At 47.7% G+C, this 25,025-nt stretch overlaps 1 long non-coding RNA gene and 1 other non-coding gene across 2 annotated transcripts in view; both read left to right on the plus strand.

Annotated features, from left to right (window-relative positions):
- The window catches only part of LOC140193755 (uncharacterized), a 50,576-nt gene extending 32,308 nt beyond the window's left edge, over positions 1 to 18,268 (plus strand). The window contains exons 4-5 of the long non-coding RNA XR_011884931.1: positions 16,674 to 16,840; positions 16,962 to 18,268. This is a non-coding gene — a long non-coding RNA (uncharacterized lncRNA). The remainder of the gene's footprint in view (positions 1 to 16,673; positions 16,841 to 16,961) is intronic.
- Positions 18,269 to 19,354: 1,086 nt separating this feature from the next.
- trnai-uau (transfer RNA isoleucine (anticodon UAU)) lies at positions 19,355 to 19,448 on the plus strand. The gene is made up of 2 exons: positions 19,355 to 19,392; positions 19,413 to 19,448. It is a non-coding gene; the product is annotated as a tRNA-Ile (tRNA).
- The last annotated feature ends 5,577 nt before the right edge of the window (positions 19,449 to 25,025 follow it).

Genomic DNA, 25,025 nt, shown 5'->3' on the forward strand with positions numbered 1-25,025 from the left:
CCATCTTAATGAAGAATTCCACCATATTATGGTCACTCTTACCCAAGGGGCCTCTCACGACAAGATTGCTAATTAACCCTTCCTCATTGCTCAAAACCCAGTCCAGAATAGCCTGCTCTCTAGTTGGTTCCTCGACATGTTGGTTCAAAAAACCATCCCGCATACATTCCAAGAAATCCTCTTTCTCAGCACCTTTACCAATTTGATTCACCCAATCTACATGTAGATTGAAGTCACCCATTATAACTGCTGTTCCTTTATTGCACACATTTCTAATTTCCTGTTTAATGCCATCTCCGACCTCACTACTACTGTTAGGTGGCCTGTACACAACTCCCACGAGCGTCTTCTGCCCTTTAGTGTTACGCAGCTCTATCCATATCGATTCCACATCTTCCCGGCTTATGTCCTTCCTTTCTATTGCGTTAATCTCTTCTTTAACCAGCAACGCCACCCCACCTCCCCTTCCTTCATGTCTATCCCTCCTGAATATTGAATATCCCTGAACGTTGAGCTCCCATCCCTGGTCACCCTGGAGCCATGTCTGTGTGATCCCAACTATATCATAATCATTAATAACAATCTGCACTTTCAATTCATCCACCTTATTACGAATGCTCCTTGCATTGACACACAAAGCCTTGAGGCGCTCTTTTACAACTCTCTTAGCCCGTATACAATTATGCTGAAAAGTGGCCCTTTTTAATGCTTGCCCTGGATTTGTCGGCCTGCCACTTTTACTTTTCTCCTTAGTACTTTTTGCTTCTACCCTCACTTTACACCCCTCTGTCTCTCTGCACTGGTTCCCAGCCCCCCGTTGTGAACTAACCTCCTCACGCCTAGCCTCTTTAATTTGATTCCCACCCCCCAACCATTCTAGTTTAAAGTCACCTCAGTAGATATTAGAGGACGTTTTTTTTTACTCAGAGAGTGGTTGGTGCGTGGAATTCACTGCCTGAGTCAATGGTGGAGGCAGATACACGAGTGAAATTTAAGGGACTACTAGACGGGTATATGGAGGAATTTAAGGTGGAGAGTTATATGGGAGGTAGGGTTTCAGGGTCGGCACAGCATTGTGGGCCGAAAGGCGTGTACTGCGCTGTATTAATCTATGTTATATGCGTCAGGGGTTAGCTTCGGACAGACTCGTTCAATGTTTGTGTATGTTTAACTAAAGGCGGAAAAAGAGTCAAGGGAAATTTCAGCACGGCTCCCAGCTGCTCCCGAAATTTAGATTGGGTCGCCACATAAATGTAGGTGTTACTGCAGCAGCTCAGATACATGAGCATGTATCCGGTTTCAGCGGCGATGACTTCCCGAGAGTTGTAATCTGCTCGCCAGTACACAGACATACTGCCGAATACGGCCAGTCCCAGCCATAGGATCACATAGCTGCCCGAGACAGCGAAGAGTAGATTTATTGACTTTTTCCTGTGTTTAATCTCTGGGTCGGCCTGATTCGCACCGTCTTTTCTCCGCAGAGCCCTGCGGGACTGATTGGCCGCGATGATTCGTTTTACTGTCAGGCAGTTAATCAGCAATATTGCAAGAATGCTAACCCACGGAATTAAAATGGGCTTTGCCTTCATATACACCGCATCAATTGGAGTGGAATAGAACTCCAGTCTGGGGCGGGTGCCAAAGGATATATCGTTGATTATTTCTTTGGGTTCATATGCGAATAGATTTGGAATGAACCACAGGAAAACCAGAATGGAAACAATTGTTAGAACAGCGATCGCCGTGCGCACTGTGCAATATTTAGTTTTAAATTTCAGGCTACTGATGGCTACAAATCGGTCAAACGTGAAGAAGACGGTATAATTCACCGACAGTCCCACACTGACACTACTAAGGTACAGAGTGACTATACGGACGGAAGTGTGGGATAAAAGCTGAACTCTAAGGATCGGCATGAATATCTGATAAAGCATGACGTTGCAAACCATACCCAGTCGATCGGCTGTTGCCATGGCCACCATGTAGACGGAGATACGTTTTGACAGGCCGCAGTTTCCTCTGGGGTGTATTGAGATGGTCAGGAGGTTCACTGAAAGACAGACTGTCAACAATTAGAAATGAGGGATCGTGGGCAGACGTTCACACAATGACCACGCTGGGGAAAAATAAACAACAACAACAGCTTTCTTTTCACACTTAAGTAATCAAATCAAAGCGTGTTGTGAAATATGTTAACTTTGCCTTAGCAGTACAATGTAATACACAACAATAGGGAAATAAAAGGAATTATTGTAAGTAATTCATGCATCTACGGTGAGGCAACCAGACAGGAAGCTGTCCACGTTACATCTGCAGAAATTTGCGAGTGTTTCAGGTGACATAACAAATTTCTTAGAATTCCCAATGAAACATAGTCACTGTCTTGCCTCTTTATCGCTGCATCAAAATATGTTGGGACGAGGTTAGTTCCTCAGGGACATTATCATCAAGGAACTCGAAACTACTCAGTCTGTCCACTTCTGATCCCTCTGTGAGGACTGGCGTGTTTTCCCTCGTCTTATCTTTTGTAAAGTCCATCATCAGCTCTTTGGTCTTATTGACGTTGAATGTAAGGTTGCTGCTGCGACAACACTCAACTAGCTGATAGATCTCGCCCTCTCGTCACCATCTGAGATTCTGCCAACAATGGTTATATCATCGCTATTTAATTGATGGTGTTTGAGCTGTACCTAGCCACACAGTCATGGGTGTAGAGAGAGTAGAGCCGTGTTCTCAGCACACATTCCAGAGGAGCGCCGGCGCTGACTGTCAGCGAGTTGGAGATGTTACTTCCAATCGGTAGCGATTGTGATCCTCCGGTTCGAAAGTCGAGGATCCAGTTCACAAAGAGAGGTACAAAGTTTTTTTTTGCTTTCCTAACGGGATTTCAGGACTGGTGATGTTAACTGCTGAGGTGTTGTCAATAAAGAGCATCCTGACACAGGTATTTGCATTGTCCAGATGATCCGAGACCCCATGCAGAGCTACTACCATTGCATCGACCGTAGAACTAACGTGGCGATAGACAGATTGCAGTGGGTCCAGTTCTTTGCTGAGGCACGAGATGATTACAGCCACGACCAGCCTCACGAAGTATTTAATAACCCTAGATGGGAGAGCTACTGGAGACAGTCGTTACGGCAGCTCACCCTGCTCGTCTTGTCCACTGAGGAAATGGTTGCCCTTCTGAAGCAGGTGAGAACTTCCGAGTGTCGCAATGAGGTGTTGAAAATAAAAGTTTGCAATGGGCGGGTGGCGAATCTTCAACAAGCTGCCACAATGGGACTTCAAAACATTTATCGGGAAGTTGAAAGAATAAGAGTAAAGCAGGCATCTCAGCTCAACCCGGGACTGTTGCTTTGGCCGATTCCCGAACTCTTTCGGATGCTGCATGTTAACAAGGTGGGAGGTGTGAAACCCTGACATTATTTGCATTGAAGACAACGGCAAGAGAGATAGGATGCTTGTCGTTTTGCCATGTGCATTTTGGAGTTGTCTTTCTGATAATCTAACTGAATTCTTTACCGCAATTCAGTGAGGGATATATGTGCCCTATTGTGTTTTGTTACCCCTGCTACAAAAATACTCTTAATCTTTCTCATATATATATTTCGTTCATGATCTTAAATCGAGGCACTTATACGCATCCCTGTTTCCAGAGAAAACAAGACAAGGGTATGTCATTCCCCGCCTCCGCCCACACCCAGATCAGAATTTCTCCACCCTAAGCATCGTACTGGTGATTCCCCACTGCTCTCGTCGTAGGACAGCCACCTCCTTCCTGTTAAGTAGCTACCGGAACAAAACACAGTTTGCCTCACCTCATTGATTCACAACGCTGCATCATTGCCTGGAGAGATGAGGAATCTATGAATCTCCCTTGCACCAGCAGAATAAAATACCAGGCAGTCCGGGTTAAAAATATAGCTGTCAGGAACTGGAAGATCACGGACAGGTATAGAGAGACAAAGCTTCTTCCTAGCCAGCTGGAAAACTTATTCATGACATGCCGAGATACAGAAGCAGATCATCAATGGTTGACTGTGTAATTATACAGCTTCAATAAACACAATTATTGAAGATCGCTCCTATCTTTGTCAAAGAGACGAATGTCATAACGTTCATGACGTTGCTGTGGGAACATGACCCATACGCACACGGTGTGCGGAGCTGAAGCTGGATGTTAGTGGTTATTGTCGACCCAGTATAACCGTGAGAAATAAAACGGGAACCGAGGATCTCTGCGGAGATAGCGCGTTAATCTATCTGTTAATCTGTGGTTTAAAAACACAGGGTTACGTCGATCCTAGGGTTATGGTGGGCTATGGTCGCCATCCAGCTCGATGGGAGTAGGCAGCTGAATTGGTTCAGCGCAGAGCAGATGGGATGAAGGGCCTGCTTCGGTGCTGTACTTTTCTATGACTCCGTGGCGATAAACACAAATCCGTACCGTAACTTACCGGGAACGCAAATGACGACCATGATGGGATAGTAAACGTCTTTTATCTTGTTAATCAGGGCCCGGCCCATTTCCTGCAGTGGTGCGTATTTGCCGTCGACCCAAAATCAATGTTGCTTTAACAGTACGAGATCGGGGAAGCGATTCTTTCCAAATCTCTGTTCCAGACCAGTGTTTCGCTGTTTCTATCAATGTTCTTCCACCTGCAATCTGCACAGCGGTAGATGTCAGTGAGCGTCTGTCTTCAGCTCGCTGCACATGACCCGAGTGTGATTGCACGTTGATAGTTTCCCATTTATATAAGGAAATGTTTCATGATTCATGCAAATTGGAATAAGAAATTGGATTACACAACGTATGACATTAGTTCCAGTCTCTTAACAAACAAAGAGTGAATTTTTGCTTCAGTGGGTCGGGGCACAACTGGAGAGATTATTCCATTCTGGTATTAAAATTAAGGCGTTGCCTTCAATATTCGTTGATTACGGATGATCCCAAAGGAAGCGCCCCTTCTTCACATTACGTCCATACATTGGTGTGGATAAGACGTTGCATCGCTGTTTTCAAGTATTTGGAGGCACATGAAAAATTGACTGAAATCGGCATTCCTTCTTTAGCCTAAATATCGCCTGAAACTTGAGTAGGAATCCTTTGAGAAAATACGCAGACAAGACAGCAAATGACCGTTAGTGGAAGTTGATTAGTTGGATGTTCACAAGCCATTTGCATGGTGACACGTAGAAGACTAGTAAACAAGATTAGGGCCGGTGGAGTTAGTATGAATATAAGTTTGGTTGACTGTCAGGAGGGCAGAAAATGGGAATACATGAAACCTTTCTGTTGGCTTCCGTTGGCCAAAGTGTCCAAAGGGGACATTTCCAACTTTCATTTCCAAGTTTTTTGTCTATGATTTTGGCGGCTTTGTGGCCAGGTTTGCTGACGTAAGGTGAAAGGGCGGGTTGGTTGAGGAAGAAGGGAATCTGCAGAAGTTCTTAGACTGGTTTGGAGAATGGACAAAGAAATACCAGGCGGAATACAGTGTATGGAAGTTTATGGTTGTGTATTTTGGTATAGGTGTAACCCTCAGGGTCGGCTGGCGGCGTTAGACCAGGGGAAAACAGTCTCAGGCCCCTCCAAACTTGTGAAATCGCGTTTCTGTGAATGCTGCGTGATGTTTTCCCTGTACAAATCAGTACCACGAAATAACAAACAGTACACCAGATGAAATTGAGCGACTGAACTTCATAATTCTTTATTTGACTATAGCGTTAGTAAAGAAAACAAAAAAGAAAAAGGGTCCAATTTAATGAAACAGTCTAATGTGCACGTTGGAACTCACGGTTTTCCCGTCCGTCTGATCGCCATTGATTTCCCCTGGGCGTTGTCGACTCCCGACCCCATTCCGAGTCCACTCTGCCCTGCCGTCTACGACCTCTCTATTCTTCTCTCTCCATCTTCCGCCGAATAAAAGCCCATGAATCCTCGCTGTCGGGCACACAAGATAGAAAACACTCCCCTCCTTGGTCGCCGCACATTCCAAAGCCCCCGTTATCTCTAGTCATAACCCAAACACTTCTGCTACAGAGAAGCCATTACATTAGCAGTGAAACCTTTCCCAGGACGCTTTCTCTCCCCCCTACCACCCCATCCCCCACCAAAGTTAGTAATGTGCTCATGACTTTGACATAATTTGCCAACACTTCCTGCAAAACACAAAGTTCAACTGTGGAGTAAAACGCAGTGACGTAGCTCCCCAAAGCGGTCGTGGACACTCTCTGATGCCCCCGGAGCTATATAGGCCAGCTCTCTGGTGGTTTTCTAAATCTCCGAGACTCCGTGCTCCTTCATATAACTCTTCATGTTCCAGCACTACTGAGGATACTTCTGGACTACATGGCGAAACCTCGCCCGGCCTATCACACGTGCCCACCTGCACATCGGACCCCTCTGTCCTTTGGCTAAGCTCCGCTACATCCCTTGCTGGGTCCCGCTACAATCCAGGCTTTCCACATAGTTCCCGTCACCCCTGATGTCACCTGATTCAGAGAGAGAATTGTTGGGAGTTTCTTCTTCAATCAGAGGGGAATTAGCGAAAGGTAGCATACACCGCACACCCATATCCTTATCCTCCGAATTAGAATCCCACTCAGAGGCAGCGACCGGGCTAACCTCTCCTGCTGTTGGTCCTGAAGTCGTCTCGCGTCGCCGTAGAGTCCACTTACTGCGTTTATGCTCTGGATCGGGCTGTGGGTCAACCTGGAACTCTTGTGCCAGAGGCAGAAGGCGGTTCTGATGGAGAATCTTGACAGGTCCATTCTTACCCTCTGGTTTCACCCCGAAAAAAAGGGTAGGATTGGCATCTGACTCTCCACAAGATAGGGCGTATAGCCGCCCAGCGTTTGGCCAACTTATGTTTCCCAGGTAGCCGTAAATTCGTTATGAGGATACTGTCTCCCGACATGAGTTTGGAGAACGTAACCTTTTGATCACACTTCACTCAGAAGTCAGTGTGAGTGTCAAAAGAGTTTCCAGAGCAAGTGGTGGATGCAGATTCAGTTGCAGCGTTTAAGAGACATGGATAGGTGCATGGATGCGAGGGCTATAATCGGATCCGGTGCTGGTGCAGGTCGATTACACTAGCCAGTAAACACATCGTCACAGTTGGGAAGAGCCAACTTGTCTGCTTATGTGAGTAGTCTTCAACAACTCTGCATCCTATCCTGAAGGATCCTCTCCAGTAACTTGCGTACAGCAGACGTGAGGCCAGCGAGTCTATTGTTTTCCGGGATTATCCATTCCGATTAAATAATGGAATAACATTGATCATCGTTTTATTTTTGATCTGCTTGTGCCTAGAGATAACACAAGTATGTTGGTCACGTCCCCAGTAATCTCATCCTCTGATGCTATCAATATTCTGCAGCACAACCCTGTCACGGTTTGGTTAATTATCCACTTTACTGCTCTTTTAGAGAGCGAACACTACCTCCTTTGTCGTCCTGTACTCACAGAGGTTTAAAAGACGTGATGGATTAAGCGCAGGGTAGGGAAGTCTGAGTTATTCATTCTTACAGCGGGGAAAGAGGCCTTCAGCCTCCGCGCCCATGCGACTAACACGTATATCCAGGTTAATTCGTCTCCCAGATCAGATGCAGGTCGATGGTACTATCTTGATGGACACCTGGTCGGCATGGAAGGAGTGAATCGATGGCCCTTTGTCAATGCTGTAATGGAAGTGCCTCGGCCGAAACATCGACTCTAGTCTCTCAATAGCTGCTGCGTGATCTGCTAGGATTCTTGAAGTGTTTTCAATTCAGTTCCGGATAGGATTTATTTCAATGGATGCATTGTTCGCGAAGACTGCAGAGGAAATTCACCAGGAATAGGGAGGCGTGTGTCACAGTGCAACAGAACCTGTCCGCTGGAAAACTCAGATGAGCAACTTGCCCAAAATGTCCTTCTTCAACATTTCCCTATCGTTCCGCGGTACCGGACAATACCACATACCCAGCGACATACCAGGAGGCACCACACCGTATAGACAAAGGCACTATCTACTTAGCGGGGATGAGGGGAGGTGGGGTGACTTGGGCCATAGAAATGGTAGTAACCACCTTGAGCTAGGAAACTTGTTATTTCTGGTGGATCGTCAGTGATGATGGCAGGCGGAAACTATATGACATCTTGTTGGCAGCCTTCTCCACTGAAAACGGTCCCACGAGGAGCGGTGCCAATCTGCGGCTCTCAACTTTCCGGAAAAGATCCCATGATGCCAACAAGAGCTCATCTCTTGGTAGGAACCGGGCATGTTGTCTCTGGGCGCGCAGCAAAGAAGCCCTTGCTCGTCCCCAGGAGTGCTTGTAGCGCTGGGTCAGCTGTTCAGCAGCAGGGACTCCTATGTCAATCTCTTAACCAGCGAGGAGCGGGGGCTCAGTTCGTGCCTGTCGTTGAAAGGGAGACCTACTCGTGGAGTCAGACTGGTAGTCATTGAGGCCGGAATTTGGCCAAAACAATTGTGAGCTCCCGAGCGTATGGTTGGAAGAGTAAAGTTAGCGCAGGCTTGACTCCCACTCCTGTTTATCTCTCTCAGTGTGACCATTGGATTGAGTCTGAAAACTAGACGAGAGGTTGGCCGTGGCGCATGCAAGACAGCAGAAAACCTTCCAAAGGCGGGAAGTGAACGGTGGTCCAAGATCAGTCGCGATGACAGCCGATGGGAGATTGGTGAGGGTTGGCTGGTCAAAGGCAGTGGACATAACAGACACGCAGGACGCTGGCGTGATGTTTTGTTCCGATTGCAGGTGGGTGAAGCAACTTCAATAACTCCAAAAAACTGAAGTTTGGTAAAATACTGAAAGACTTTTATTCGCTGTACAATACGACCTCCATGATGAGTGTCTGCCCCTGGATTGAGGGGGAGGGGCAAGGCGAAATCACCTTTATACAGGAATCTGTGGGAGGAGCCACAGGGGTAGTCAGTAGAGGGGCGTGTCCAGACAGTTAACCCAGTTACAACATATATACATGGTTTGCCACATTCACCCCTCCTTTTTAAAAAGAAGAGTTCCGCGGGGTGAAGTGACTGACAATATTTGAAACAAGTATATTTACAGGTCAAGTCTATCAGGCTGTCGAGTCCGTTGCTGTGATCTACATAGCACCAGTGGTGGTTGCATTGGTGACGGCGGTTGTGCTGGCTCCGGCCTGTCCTGAGATGCCAGCACGTTAGGCGTTGTTAATCCCTCTTCTGTGTGCGTCACGCCCGCTATGGGAGTGTCGTGTGGTGCCTGTGTAGGGCTTGGAGTGCGCGGTGTCTCGTGGATACATACATCGCTGGGTACGGGGTCAATGGTCACTACAGAGTGTTCAGGGTAGGGGCCCGGTTGCTCCTGCGGGCGCCAGGTCGCGGATGGAGACCGTGTCCTCCCGTAAAACCACATAGGCATACTGAGGGTTCGCATGAAGTAAGTGAGCCCTCTCGACTATCGGGGAGTATTTATTGCTCCTCGCATGTTTCCGGAGCAGCACTGGCCCCGGGGACGTCAGCCAAGTTGGTTGGGTGGACACAGTGGTCGACTTTCTGGGAAAAAGAAAGAACCGCTCATGAGGGGTGGCATTGGTGGCCGTGCATAACAGGGAGAGGATGGAGTGGACTGCCTCGGGAGGACCTCCTGCCAGCGAGAGACTGGCAGTCCCTTTGATCTAAGGGTTAAGAGTGTGTCTTTCCACACCGTGCCATTCTCCTTCTCTACCTGTCCATTCCCCCGGGGATTATAGCTCGTGGTTCTACTAGTTACAATTCTCCTAGCCAGTAGGTATTGGCGCAGCTCGTCACTCATAAACAAGGACCCTCTGTCACTGTGGATATAGCACGGGTATCCGAACAGAGTGAAGAGCTTACGCAGGGCTTTTATAACTGAAGTGGAAGTGGTGTCGGGGCAGGGGATGGCCAAGGTGAACCGCGAGTACTCGTCGATAACGTTAAGGAAGTACACATTGCGGTCGGTGGAGGGAAGGGGGTCCTTAAAGTCAACACTCAGTCGCTCAAAGGGGCGGGTGGCCTTGATGAGTTATGCCTTTTCGGGTCGGTAGAAGTGCGGTTTGCACTCTGCGCAGACTTGGCAGTCCCTGGTCATCGTCCTGATCTCTTCAAGGGAGTAATGCAGGTTCTGGGCTTTCACGAAGTGGAAAAGCCGGGTGACCCCCGGGTGGCAAAGATCTTCATGTAGGGCGTATAGCCGGTTGATCTGCGCGCTGGCACATGTTCCCCGGGATAGGGCATCGGAGGGCTCGTTGAGCTTCCCAGGCCTCTACATGGTGTCATAGTGGTAGGTGGAGAGTTCGATTCTCCACCTCAGAATTTTAACATTTTTGATTTTGCCCCGCTGTTGGTTATTAAACATGAATGCGACTGAGCACTGGTCAGTCAGCAGGGTGAACCTTTTGCCGGCGAGATAGTGCTTCCAGTGCCTAATAGCTTCCACTATGGCCTGGGCCACATTCTCCACTGCGGAGTGCCGAAGTTCAGGACCTTGAAGGGTACGGGAGAAGAACGCCACTTGTCTTCCTGCCTGGTTGAGGTTAGCGGCCAGTGCGAAGTCGGAAGCGTCACTCTCTACTTGGAAGGGAATGGCCTCATCCACCGCATGCATTGCTGTTTTGGCAATGTCCCCTGTCCTCGGCTGACAGGGGGAATGTGGTGGACTTGACCAGGGGGAAGACCTTGTCTGCGTAGTTAGAGACCCATTGGGCATAATATGAAAAGAAGCCCAGGCCCCTTTAGAGGGGTCTGAGGGTGTTGAGAAGAGGGAGTTCCAACAGCTCGTCAGATATGCGATGAAATTGATCAGTTTGTCTGATGGTCAGAGACGGACAAACAAGGATAATTATCGTCCATGGATGACAAGGGCTGGGAGATTCACAAAGAGTGACGGCGTTCTCGTGATGTAGAGAAGAACAAGAAAACGGATGTTCAAACAACAATAACGTTTTCAGATGCCGGTTGATAACGTGGTGTTGAACACGTTCCGATTGTTTGCCTTCACTGACCGGAAAGGTCAAGACATAATCATATATAATATTTCACAAGCAAGGGAAATTCTGCAGATGCTGGAAATCCAAGCAACACAAACAAAATTGCATATGTAATAATTGTCTGATTAGGGATCTTAACGTTCCTCTTGTGAATGCAATGGAGCCGATGCACAGGGGTTTCACCAGGAAGGGCCGAGCATGGAACATTGCAGATATCAGTGAAGGAACTGTCATCCTCTACTTGATGCGGAGGAGGAAGTGATGCTTCATACATAAGTTCAAAAAGTATTAGCGAGGTACATGTGTTTAGAACGTTACGTACCCCGTAACGGGTTAAAGAACCAGTAGGAATGGAACACACCTGGGCTCTGGTTTTGCTCTATACTGACACTATTTTCATTAGTATCTCCGCAATGCAGTCATATAGAACTAGTTAAATCGAACAGGTTAGCAGAGCTTATGCATATATAGGTGTGGAAATATAAAATCCAAACTTCTTCAAGCTTAGCTGGTAAATGATACTGTCTTACGATAGTAGGTAAACGAAGTCAGTTCAGTTGGTGTTATTGAGTTGAGTTGAGTAGAATTGAGGGGAAAGAGAGGTGGTTTGTTGTTCACGTAAGCCGCTGACGTCGATTCTTCCCGTCGTCCTCTGAAACTTCCAAGTTAGCCAACCTTGACCAACTTAAGAGCACCGTCTTCAAGTGATAATCTACCAACTAAGGCAAGGGTAAGAAACACCGGTAGACTCCAAAGGGTCGCTCTTTCATGCACTAATAAACATAGATCGATACCACTTAATCGATCCTCACTCCCACACTCGTGGGCACCTGAAAGTGTAGTGGTAATTTCACAACACCTTAGTGCGTCTACGCGTCCCTTCTTCTGTGCGTCCTGTGAAACAAGCAACTACGCTGGTTTAAATACTGTTGCGCTGAGCACCGGCTGTCCATCAAGTAGCTCGTCCTCTCTCTCTCTCTCTCTTTGTAGGCTCTCAGAAGCTGGCAGTATCCTTGCAGAAATCCCAAACAAACTGTGCAGTAACCGCCCCCCCTCTCTCTGTAACAAGTTGTTTGTGCTGTACAGCTTTCTCTTTCCGATAGGCAGGGTTCTTAAAGGCACAGTCTATAATGAATAACTTAGGATCTCATCACAAGTATTGCAACAATTTCTCTAAAGCGATGGACGTAGATTTAGTGGAAGTGTAATTTTCAGACTATGTTCGGGTAATGTGTTGACTTTCTTTGTTTCATTCTGACGAAATGCAACGACGCGACGATTTAATTGCACATTTGCCGGCCGAGGTTAATGAGTTGGGCTGCTCAATACTTGTCCAAACGATTAATCCCGATTTCCTGCTTAATGTTGAATCCACTGACATCAGGTTTTTAATCTCCGTCTGCATCCTGCTCCACTGCCACAGTGAGGAACAGCATAAATGGAAGTAACGGCACTTCGTCCTCACCTTGAATGTTGCTGTTGCCTCGATTGGGAAAGAACTGTGGGTTTTTGTTCTTGCACCGGCTGAATTGCCCTCTCGTTTTATGGTGAATCCTGTCATGGTCTTGTCCGTGAAGTCCACATTCCAGTTCACAGTCCGGTCCGTCGGCTCCTTAATCCGGGTTTTCCCGTTTTCCCTTGTTCTATTTTGTGCCTTTATTGAGACACCTGATTTTAGTTTGGGCTGGCACATAAATATCTCTACAAATACCCTGCTGGACTGTTTCCTTCCCTTCTGCTTCCTTCTGAACCTCTGCTGGCAACCTTGTCAGCATCCTCATCAAGTTCAGCCGCCGGACTGAGACCGAAGCCTTGCCACGCTAGAGAATGAACTATCTATCGTTGAGTTTGGAACTGCCTCCTTGTGTCCCCGTGTTTAGTGTCCGTGTTCTGTGTACGAGTCCCGGTACTACGTCCTGTGCTCCCCAAGGAGGGGTCCCATGTCTGTGTTCTGTTGTCCTGTGCTCAGGTCCAAGGCTCTGTGTTCCTGTGTTCCAAGACCAAGTCCAGGCGCAGTGTTTTAGTCCATTACAAATCTGAGCACCGGGTACTCGCCCAGCCCAAGAGTACCTCGCCAAATCCGGTGCTGGAGAATCCTCATCCCGTGCTCGATCATCTCCATCCGTATCCTCGGCTGTCATCCCAGCCCTGCGTCCAATTAAGGGTTCCGGCCCTGCGTCGTGGAAAGTTTCCTGGCCCTGCGTCCTAGAAGGGGTCCAGGGCTCCGTACCCAAGAGCCTAACCAAGCCGAGTCCAAGCGCCGAGCCAAACCGAGTACAAAAGCCTGGTCCTGCCCTGGAGGAACCTCGTCCTGCCGCGCAGCTTCTTCTTCCAGCGCTAGAGGTTCCTTGTCTTGTCCTTGCCAAGGTCCTAGTCCCCAGTCTTCGCCAGCATCCTAGTCACGAGTCCTTGCCAAGATCCTAGTCCCGAGTCCTTGCCAAGATCCTAGTGCCGAGCCTTTGCCAGGATCCTAGTCCCGAGTCCTTGCCAAGATCCGAGTTCCGAGTCCTCGCCTAGAGCTGGGTTCCGATCCGAGTCAAGACCAGGTTCTAAGTCCCAACCAAGACCAGGTTCCGTGTCCTTGTCCAGAGTCTGGTTCCGGAGTTCCGAGTTCCTAGTCCAGGATCATTGTTCCTAATTCCATGTCCGGGTCACGTGCTTCTAACCCAGGCCCTGAATCTTCGTCTCGTCCAGGGCCTGGGTCAATGTCCTGCGACGTTTCTTCCCTTGCTATCTTGATAAACCAAGTCCTGTTCCGAGAACTTCAGGATCTGTGCCTTACTTTTGGGTCCGCCACCAGCGTGCCTTATAGCAGAACAGTCCAGTCAAATATGGACCCAGCGACACAGACACTGTTGTTTAACTCTCGCCATTCAGGGTTCCCTCCTGTTGAATGTCGTCCTACCCGGCTGTGTGGTCCCTAATCTGGAAAGGCCTTCTGGGTCGCCAGGAGGCTCCCATAGGGTGGCGGGGGGTGGTGGGGTTACTGTCTTGATCCGGTCCGTGAAGTCTGCATTCCAGTTCACGGTTCGGTCCGTTGATTCCCTATTCCGGGTTTTCCAATTTTCCCTTGTTCCATTGGGTGCCTTAATTGAGGCACCTGATTTTCGTCTGGTCTGGCACATAAACAGTTCTACAAATACCCTGCTGGACTGTTCCTTTCCTTTCTGCTTCCTTCTGAACTTCCACCTGCAACCTCGTCAGGATCCCCATCAAGTTCAGCCGCCGGACTGAGACCGGTCTCTTGCCACGCCAATAGAGTGAACTATCTATCGCTGAGTTTGGAACTGTCTCCTTGTGTCCCGGTGTTTAGTGTCCGTGTTCTGTGTACGAGTCCCGGCCCTGCGTCCTGTGCTCCCTAAGGACGGGTCCCTGCTCCATGTTCTGTGTTCCTGTGCTCAAATCCAAGGCTCTGTGTTCCTGTGTTCCAAGGCCAAGTCCAGGCACCGCGTTCCAACCCTGTATAAAGCTGAGACTCGTCTCCTCGCCCAGACCGGTGCTGGAGATTCCTCATCCTGTGCTTCATCGTCCCCGTCTGTATCCTCGGCAGTCATCCCGGCCCTGAGCCCTGGAAAGGGTCCCGGCCCTGCGCTTCAAGTAGGAGTCTCGGCCGTACCCAAGAGCCTAACCGAGCCGAGTCCAAGAGCCGAGTCAAATCTAGTCCAAGAGCCATGTCCTGCCCTGGATGTTCCTCGTCCTTCCCTGGAGATTCCTCGTCTTGCGCTGGAGTCCTTGCCAAGATCCTGGTCCCGACTCCTAGCCAACACCTGGGTTCCGATCCGAGTCAAGACCCAGGTTCCGAGTCCTAACCAAGACCAGGTTCCGAGACCTTGTCCAGACTCTGGTTCTGGAGTTCCGAGTTCCTAGTCCAGGCTCCTTGTTCCAACTTCCACGTCCGGGTTCCGGGTTCCGGGTTCCTAGTCCAGGCCCTGAATCTTAGTCTCGACCAGGGCCTGTATCAATGTCCAGCGTCGTTTCTTCCCTTGCTTTCTTGACAAACCTATGCTTGTTTCTAGAACTTCAGAGTCTGTGCCTTGTATTTGGGTCCGCTACCAGCGCACCTTATAACAGAAGCCCATGTCCCTTTCTCACCCCGATGCGATAAAACCCTGATGAATGACAGTATTTCACGCCCCACAAGCTCCATGGTCTAATTCATCTTTCTACGTCCCGCACTCTTCATGTTGACAATAGTCACACGTACAGTCTTGCCGCAGGTCCGAGAGTGATTGTTAACCATGTTGACAATAGTCACACGTACAGTCTTGCCGCAGGTCCGAGAGTGATTGTTAGCTTATTTCACTTCCTATGGGATCTGTTTCACTGGGCGAGATCTACTGGTCTATGTTTCTGTTTATGACCTTCAACTAATATCTGCCACGTTACTCACGCTGAGAAAATACTGGGCCATAAATTACCCAATGCCCATGGCCAAAACCGGCCGATCATTGAATGGAGTAAAGCTGAGACATTATTTGACGTGCTCTAACGGCAGGTGAATCACGTCTAAAAATGTGTGAGAGTTCTGGGATGAGCTGTACATTGTCGAAAGTGGCCGGGTATAAATGTTGAGTAAATGCCTATGTGTACACCCACTAAGTTTCCCTTATGCTCCACCAACAAAAACAAAACAAGCTTATTGAGTGCACTTGTAGTGTATCTGATGCCATCCCTGAGTAACAATCTCCATCCCCAAGTAACAATCTGCATCCCCGAGTAACAATCTGCATCCCGAGTAACAATCTCCAGCCCCGAGTAACAGTCTCCACCCCTGAGTAACCATCTCTACCACTCTGTGAGAATCTCCATCTTTGAGTAAGAATCCCCATCCCCATGTATCAATCTCCGTCCCCGAGTAACAATCTGCATCCCCGAGTATCAATCTCCATCCCCGAGTAACAACCTGCATCCCTTGAGTAACAGTCTCCACCCCTGAGTAACAATCTCCACCCCTCTGTGAGAATCTCCACCTTTGAGTAAGAATCTCCAGCTCTGAGCACGAATCTGCATCCCTGAGTAAGAATATCCATCTCTGAGTAACAATCTCCACCCCTCTGTGAGAATCTCCATCTTTGACTAAAAATCTCCATCTCTGAGCACGAATCTCCGTCCCTGAGTAAGAATCTCCACCCATTGCCATCCTCCCGACAGAGAAACGGCTGCCATCCCAGTTTCGGCTTTCCAGTTTCCCCGGAGTACAGTGAGATGCTGCTGTCCCTTTAAGACTTGGACTGACAATTATTGCCTGCCAGATTCCTCCATGGAAATTAGGGGGTAGTAGAGGTATAATTTGTCCATCAGTGCTAATCACCCCATCCTTGACCTTAGCTGTTCCACCATGAGCACGATCTGTGATGAGTCAACATGATGCGTTCAGATCAGGTCATGCACAGCACATACCTCCGCCGCACCGCTCGGGTGTGTTTCTGGGGTACGGGGGCTAACGACCCTTGTGCTATTCCTATCGCTGAGCAGCAGTGAACCATCTGACTGGCCTATCAGAGTTCTCTTTGGGAACTAGTTGACTTGATCAGCATTTCTTATCTGGCTATTGTTCACGATTGCACTTAATAAAACAAAAAGTCTACTTACATGTCAACTACTCAGTTGTGCTCAGTTGTGAGACATTACTCTGCATTGGGGTTCATTACCATCCATAGCTCTCTGGTTACATCCGCAGGATTATAAGGCCCCTCAGCCACCGTTTTACATGATCCATGTGACGTTTGTGCTACAGCTGAAACAACTACGGAAGCAACAGCAACAAGGTCGAATGGCAAGCCACTGTAATATTGATTGTTCTTTACGTCCTTTCACACACTTACGGCATCTTTTCCTGCTCTTTTTGTGAGTATATTTAAATTATCTAAGCGAGAGGCGATTCTTTGCTAAACGCATGTTGTTACAATTCTCTACATCATTTGTGATAGGAGTGTATTTTGATGAATGATTTGTGGTTTCTCTTTAGGGTTTTACATGAGGAGATTTGCAAGGACGTTGCCTGGATTGGAGAGCATGCCTTATGTTGAGCGAACTTGGCCTTCCTCCTTGAATCGAGGGAGGATGAGAGGTGACCTGATAGAGGTGTATAAGATGATGAGAGGCATTGATCATGTGGATAGTCAGAGGCTTTTCCCCAGGATTGAAATGGCTAACACGAGGGTGCATAGTTTTAAGGTGCTTGGAAGAAGGTACAACGGGAATATTGGACAGAGTAATGGATGTGTGGAATACACTGCCAGCGAAGGTGGTAGAGGCGGATACAATAGGATCTTTTAAGAGACCCTTTGATAGGTATATGGAGCTCAGGAAAATAGAGGGCTATGCGGTAGTTAAATTCTCGGCAACTTCTGGAGTAGGTTTCATGGTCGGCAAAACATTTTTGGCCGAAGGGCCTGTAATGTGCCCGAGACTTTCGATACTTATATATGTTTCTGTCAAAATTCTGTCATTCTTTCAAGATTTGTAAGAAAATTGCTGGTATCTATTAATGCACCATGAAGGAAACTAAGGTTTCATACCAATACCAATGGAAGTTATCAGTTCCAGAAAATTTCAATTTGTTGCTATTTCTTATAATTACATTCAGCAAATAGATTGTAACTTTAGGTATCACAATTTTCCACCCGAAGAAGAAGAAAAGTTGTATACCTTTGAACCTCAAGTTTTACCCTCTTGAGATGAAAACGAAGAACAATAAGGCGGTTGATCGATCAACCTTGCTTTTGTCAGATAAAAGTTGCTTTTGTCAGTCGAAATATGAAATTCAAAAGTGAAGAGGTTATGTTGCAAATTTCTAAAACTTAGGGTAGGCTATTTCTGTAGTATTGCATACAATTCTGGTCGCCCTACTGTAAGAAGGATGTTGAAGCTATGAAGAGGGTTCAGAGGAGGTTTACCTGGATTAGAGGGCATGTGTGTTTATGAAAGGTTGTATTAACATGGTTTGTTTTCTCTGGAGCACCGGGAAGTGAGGGGAGATCTAGCAGAGGTTTAGCAGGTTTGAGAGAAAGTGATAGAGTAGACAGGGAGTGTCGGGTTCCCAGGATTGAAGTAACTAATACTGGACGCCATGCATTGAAGATGAGAGGAGGTAGATTCTAGTGAGATGACAAGGTCAAGCTTTTTAAATCTGAGTGCTGGATGCCTGGAGTGCACTGCCCGGTACGGTGGTAAAAAGAAAAACATTAGCGGCTTTAAAGAGATCGGAATCAGAAAAAAAAAGAATCAGGGTTATTATCACCGGAATGTGTCGTGAAATTTTGTAACTTAGCAGCAGCATTTCAAAGCAACACATAATATAGAAGAAGAAAGTTGATAATTAATAAATCAATCAATCAATCATTTACAGGATATGTATGTCAAATTGATTAAAAATCGTGGGAAAAAAAACAGAAATAATATATATTTAAAAAGTGAGGTAGTGTTCACGGGTTCAATGTCCATTTAGAAATCGATGGCAGAGGGGAAGAAGCGTTACTGAATCGCTGAGTGTGCGCCCTCAGGCTTCTGTACCTGCTGTCTGACGGTAACAGAGAGAAAGGGGCCTGCCCTGGGTGCTGGTGGTCCTTAATAGTGGACGCTACCTTTCTGAGACACCGCTCCCTGAAGATGTACCGGGTAATTTGCAGGCTGGTACCCAAAATGGAGCTGACTAGATTTACAACCTTCTGCAGCTTCTTTCTGCTCGGTGCAATAGCCCCTCCCCGCCCCCTCCACACAATACAGTGATGCAGCACGACCTCCAATGCACATCTCTGGAGGTTTTTGAGTTATTGGTTGACATACCAAATCTCTTCAAACTCCCGATGAAGTTTAGTCGTTTTCTCGCCTTCTTTACAACTGCATCGATATGTTGTGACCAGCTGAAGTCCTCAGGGATCTTGACATCCATGACCTTGAAACTGCTCACCGTCTTCACTTCTGATCCCTCTGAGCATTGGTATGTGTTACTTCGTCTTATCCTTCCTGAAGTCCTCAATCAGTTCTTCCGTCTTACTAACGTTCACCGCAAGGTTGTTGTTGCGACACCACTCCACCAGTTGGCATATTTCGTTCCTGTACGTCCTCTCGTCTCCATCTGAGATTCTACAAACAATGTTTGCATCATCAACAAATTTATAGGTGGTATTTGATATGCACATTTGATGATTCGATATGCACATGGATGTAAGGAAATCGAGGGATATGGGAAAGAGGGATTCGAGTTTGAATGTTTTTGACTTGTTTTTTACTTAGTACGGTAATCCATTGTGGGCCAAACGGCCTTTCACGTATATTTCAATGCTGTATGATCTATGATATATGAATTCCTTCTAATTTTCTTTCTAGATATTTAAAAGCACGTGTTTGCAGCGCTGGGCTCTAGTGGCGCAATAGGTTAGCGCGCGGTACTTATATGGCAGTACACGGCGGAGAAATGCCGAGGCTGTGAGTTCGAGCCTCAACTAGAGCACTTGTGATTTTAATGCTTGCAACGCCCAGGTGACTGGGCGTTTCTCAAGCTGAGCATTCAACTGATATGTTACATTTAATCTTCGAAAGCGAATATTGAAACTTCCTGATTGTTTAACCTTGACACGGCGTGAAGGAATCTGGGCCAAATTTACAGAAGTTAAAAAGAAGCGAGGCCAAGCTTCCGTGGGCGGTGGCAAAAGGGAGTCGAGAAGGAGACGAAGACATGCAGAAAGGGGAAATAAATTCGCTTTCGAGTTTGAAACCTGTAAATGGACAGAGGTGGAGGTAGCAGGATTCGTTGTGTAAGGGGAGCGCCAGAATAAAGGTGGCGGGAATCACTATCACTGAGAAATTCGCCGAGGTATCGAGGCTTTACCCATCAATCAAATCCCTGATGGTGGCCGTTTTATATTAATCGCTCTAAAGCTCCCTCGGCGTTCAGTTGACAATGCCTGTTTCCCAGATCCTGCTCTTCTCCCAGTACCGAGTACAGTACCCTTTCAACAAGCATGCACTCCTTTGACGCATCTGCGAGTTGTACTTTACTATTTTTAAATCTCCAGAAATGTGCTATCTGAAAAGTTTGGTTATTCTCAGTTTCCAGCTTATCTCTACCCTGAGGACCGTGGAGCAGAGAGACAGTAATTCATTTATTATCTTTGCTTGTTTCCCAGTGAATTTAGTGGCGATGGTGATCCTGTCCCGGGGAAAGTGCGGCCTCTCCACCTGCACCACTCTCCACCCGGTGGCCACGGCAGCGGCGGATCTACTGACCATCGTGTTTGCGGTGATATTGTGGCGGGTCAGTTATTATTACTTCCCCGGGACTTTCCTGGACATCACCCCCGTGTGCAGTGTGATCTCCGTCCTGGGAGAGGCAGCAACAGAAAGTTCTGTCTGGTTCACCGTCACTTTTACGTTTGATCGGATTGTCGCCATATGCTGCTCGAAGTGGAAAACAAAGTATTGCACCGGGAAAACTGCGGCTGCGGTTCTGACAGCCACCGGCGACCTTCTCTGTTTTAAAAATATGTCTAACTTCTTTTTCTATCGTCCCGCGAAAGTGATCAACAATATACCCTGGGACTGTATTCGAAAGCCGGGCCACGATACGGATCCCGGGGGGTAGGATATAGCTGGTTTTCTACCGTCCTAACGCCATTACTCCCGTTCGTGCTTATACTCCTGTTCAACGCTCTGACAGTCAGACACATTTTAGTGACTAGTCGTGTCCGTAAGGGGCTGAGGGGTCAGAGCAAGGCGGAGAACCGCAGTGACCCGGAGATGGAGAGCAGGAGGAGGTCTGCGATCTTACTTCTCACCATCTCCGGAAGCTTCAAAATCCTGTGGTCGGTGAGTGTTGCTGAATTTCTTTACTTCACCATTGCCCGATTGGATCCAAGTAATTACAACTATTCGGAATACATATTTGAACAGTCAGGAGACATGCTGATGATATTAAGTTGCTGCACAAACACTTTTATTTTTGGAGTAACTCAGTCTAAGTTCAGAGAGCAGTTCATCAGCGCAGCGAAATATCTGCTCACGTCAATTGTTAAACTAATTAAACAAAATATCTAAGTTTGTCTCCCTGGCAATCACAGTGTTTTCCATCTTGACACTGCAACACTGCCGGTCACTGGAGAACGTAGCAGCGTGAGAATAAAACTGGCTGAGTGGCCGAGAGAGACACAGCACGAGAACGGACCCTTCCGCACCCGCAGCCCACGACATCCACCTCCTACCAGTTATTAAACTCATCCAAAGTTTAGATTTATTTGTTCACCATACTCCCGCTCTCGTCACCGCTGCACCTCCCGACAATGTATCCTGCGGCTATCGTAAATGCACAGCCGTCAATTTTCCACCGCAAAGTGAACGGGCGGAATTCTCAGTGATCTGATCGAGCCTGGTACGTGCTGGGAGAGATGAGACAGCGCCGCAAAAAGATTTAACTGATTGCATCCAACATACTATGAAAAGGCCACATCCACGTATACAAATATCCTAACTTCAACTGACGGTGTCCAATGAGCTGGCATCAAAATCGTGGTGTGTTTACTCGCACAAGCAATGACTGTCCAGGGTCCAATTAGCATCTGCATAAAGTCTATTTCTGAAGGTCTATTGATGTCCTTGTGAGAAAGGCGCCTTTCTTCCTTGGACACTCCCAGGGTGTGTTATACCGGGTAGGAAAGACGTTCAATGAACGCAACGCGGTAGGAGCTCTCGTTAGGCACTTTATCAATACTTTGAGAAAAGGGATCATTGTTAATTAACTCGGCCGAATGACATGAGATAAGACCATTGGACCGAAGGATAATTGGGTCATTAGTTCCTCTGCCGTTCTTTCCTGGGTGACCTGTTTGTCAACCCCAGTCTGCTCGCGTCCTCCAGAAACCGTTAACACTCTGAACATCAAGAACTATTCAACTTTTTTTTTCTTAAGTACAGAGAACTTACGCCCCACACGATCAGTGGAATTTAATTTGATCTCACTTGAAATACAAGCCAGCATTGAATTTACTTTCGTTACAGCCGAAATAACCTTCCCGGCATCCGGAAGTTGAACTCATAAGTCAATGTCCATCTCGTCTTCCTGAGTTTTCCCTCCGGTTAAAAAAAAACCTTCAATCCATTACTCCGAAGTGCATGTCCCACTCCCCTGTTACGTCATTGCCTACTCTGTCAAATTGAACATCTTTCTGTCATCTCACTGCAAGTAAACTTTGTCATCTGAATCCCATCATGAGCTGACTCATGTCCCAATTGTTCCCCGGCACATCGCTGCATCCCTTATATAACGTCAGCTGCCTCCTGGCCTTTCGATTCCCTGCTCTTCGATCAGGGCAAAACCATCTCCGCTGTAGTTTTCCAAAACACCCTCGGCTAGGGCAGGTCAGGATCTGACGGCATTCAAGACCAAATCGGTAATAAAAGCAACTCATTTGTTATTTCAGTCTTTTGTATAAGAATGAAACAAAAAAGAGAATTAGCAGTCTTCACGAATTTAGAGTAAGCCTTGCACATGCGCTTCGCTTTAGATAAACCTGTTGTGGAGAAATGCTTAGCACTACAGGGATGGGGAAGTGACCGTGAAGGGAGAGACAGTGCAGAGAGGGAAGGGGGGGGGGAGGGAGAGGGAGAGAGAGAGAGAGAGAGAGAGAGAGAGAGAGAGACTGGGGTGAGCGAAAATTGGAGAAGAGAGAATCTGGGGGAGAGAGATATTGGTGAGAGAATGAGAGAGAGACTGGGGAGAAAAACGTGGGAGAGGGACGGGAAGTGTGGAAAGCAGAGACTGATACAGGGGCGAGAGTTTAGGTGAGGATAAAGGGCAGAGGGCGACAGACTAAGGGAGAGAGAGAGATAAACTGAGTGAGAGAAAGAGCGAGACTGTGGAGAGACAGACTGTGGGATAGAGAGAAGGGAAAGAGGGACGAGGACATTCGGAGTGAGAGAGACCAGGGCTTGAATGGTCGAGGGTGACAGAGTGGGAAAAGAGAAACTGAAGGCAAGAGACAGAGTGGAAGGAGTGTGGGAGAATGGACTGAGAGAGACAGCGGGAGGGATTGGTAGAGAGCGACTGGGAGTTAGGGACTTCGGGAAAAGTAAGAATAAGAGAGAGTGGGAGGATAGCGAGAAGGGGGTGGGGTGGTGGCACAACGAGGGACCAGGGTTGGAGAGTGGGCGTGGAGAGATTGACAACGGGAGAGAGACACATGCAAAATGCCGGAGGAGCTCAGCAGCCCAGGCAGATCTATGGGAAAACGTACAGTTGACGTTCCGGGCAGAAACCCTTCGGCAAGACTGGAGTAAAAAGTGCTGAGGAGTGAATTTAAAAGGTAGGGGGGAGTGCGGGGAGAGAGAAACACCGGGTGACAGGTGAAACCTGAATGGGGAGGGCTGCAGTAAGGAGCCTGGAAGTTGATTGGTGATAGTGACACCGGGACATTGAGGAATGAAAGAGACAGCAGGAGCACAACAGGGAGGCAGTGGGCTGGCAAGAGATAAGGTGAGAGGGGGGAAACATAGAAACATAGAAATACAGAAACATAGAAAACCGACAGCACAATACAGGCCCTTCGGTACACAAAGCTGTGCCGAACATGTCCTTACTTTAGAACTACCTAGGCTTACCTATAACCCTCTATTTTTTCCAAGCTCCATCCAGGAATCTCTTAAAAGGCGCCATCGCTTCCGCCTCCAGCACGGTTGTCGGCAGCCCATTCCACGCACTCACCACTCTCAGTATATATATATATAAAACTTACCCCTGACATTTCCTCTGACCTAAAGAAAGGGGATGGAGAACGGTGAAAGCCGGCCGTGGGCATTGCCAGAAGTTTGAGAAATTGATGTTCATGCGATCAGATTGGAGACTATCCAAACGCAATACAAGGTTTTGTTCCTTCAGCCTAAGTGTGGCCTCATCGCAACAGTGGAGGAGGCCATAGATGGACATATCGGGATGGGAATGGGACGACGAATTAAAATGGGTGGCCACTGAGAGACCACGCTTGATCTGGCGACGAGAGCATAGATACTAAACAAAGCAGTCTCCCAGACTATGTTATATGTCACCGATATGCAGAAGGCCACACCGGGCGCAATGGACACAGTAACTGAATCCAACAGAATCGAAATGTTGCCTCACCTGGAGGTACTGTTTCAGGCCCTGAATGGTAGTGAGGGAGGAGATGTATGGACAGGTGTAGTGCTTGATCCGCTTGCAAGGATAAGTGGCCAGAGGAGATTAGGGGAAGGGGCGGGTGGACAAGGGAGTCGTGTTGGGAGCGATCCCTGCGGAAAGCAAAAAGTGGGGAGGGGTTGTAAGGTAAAGAATTGCTGAGGGCCTCCAACTTCTTTCAACAATCAACATCCCAGCTTCTTACTTCATCCCTACCCCTCCAGGGTTCACCTATCAACTGGTATTTCTCTCTCACATCCCCCACCTTTTAAATCTACTCCTCAGCTTTTCCCCCACTCCTTCCGAAGGATGTCGGTCCGAAGCAACCGCTGTACTCTTCTCCATAGGTGCTGCCTGGCATGCTGAGTTCATGCAGAATTTTGTGTGTGTTATTCCGATTTCCAGCATCTGCAGCTTTCCTCTTGTTTGTGAGCGTAGAGAAAGATTGTTTTAGAGGCGGGATAGAGTGGAAATATCTGGGGGAAACAGGAAGACGAGAGATGGAAAGACTGGAGAGGGTGATAGACACTGCGGGTTGAGAGAGAATGGGATGAGGGAAGGTGGGAAATGTGAGTCGAAGAAAAGGCTTACGTACCTTGAGTGTCTCGAGGGCTTTCTGGGATTTGCATTTCCACGATTCTAAAGTCCTTCGGAAACATTCAACCCTTCCTGTCTCGCTAAACCCTCCATTCCAGTCTCGTCGAACCCACAGCTTCCCAAACCGTATCCTTGCTCTGCCTCCTGCCAGCCCGTCTTCGTGACCATCACCTCCCTTCCCCTCTCTGTTAACTCCTACTTCCTCTCCGTCATTAGAAGGCCAGGTCTTGGCGAGTAGGATTATGAAAACCCCCAAGACGTTGTGAAGAGGATGAAGAGAGTGAGGATAGT

Source organism: Mobula birostris, unplaced genomic scaffold (genome assembly GCF_030028105.1).
Source record: "Mobula birostris isolate sMobBir1 unplaced genomic scaffold, sMobBir1.hap1 scaffold_807, whole genome shotgun sequence".
In the NCBI taxonomy this organism is placed as follows: domain Eukaryota; kingdom Metazoa; phylum Chordata; class Chondrichthyes; order Myliobatiformes; family Myliobatidae; genus Mobula; species Mobula birostris.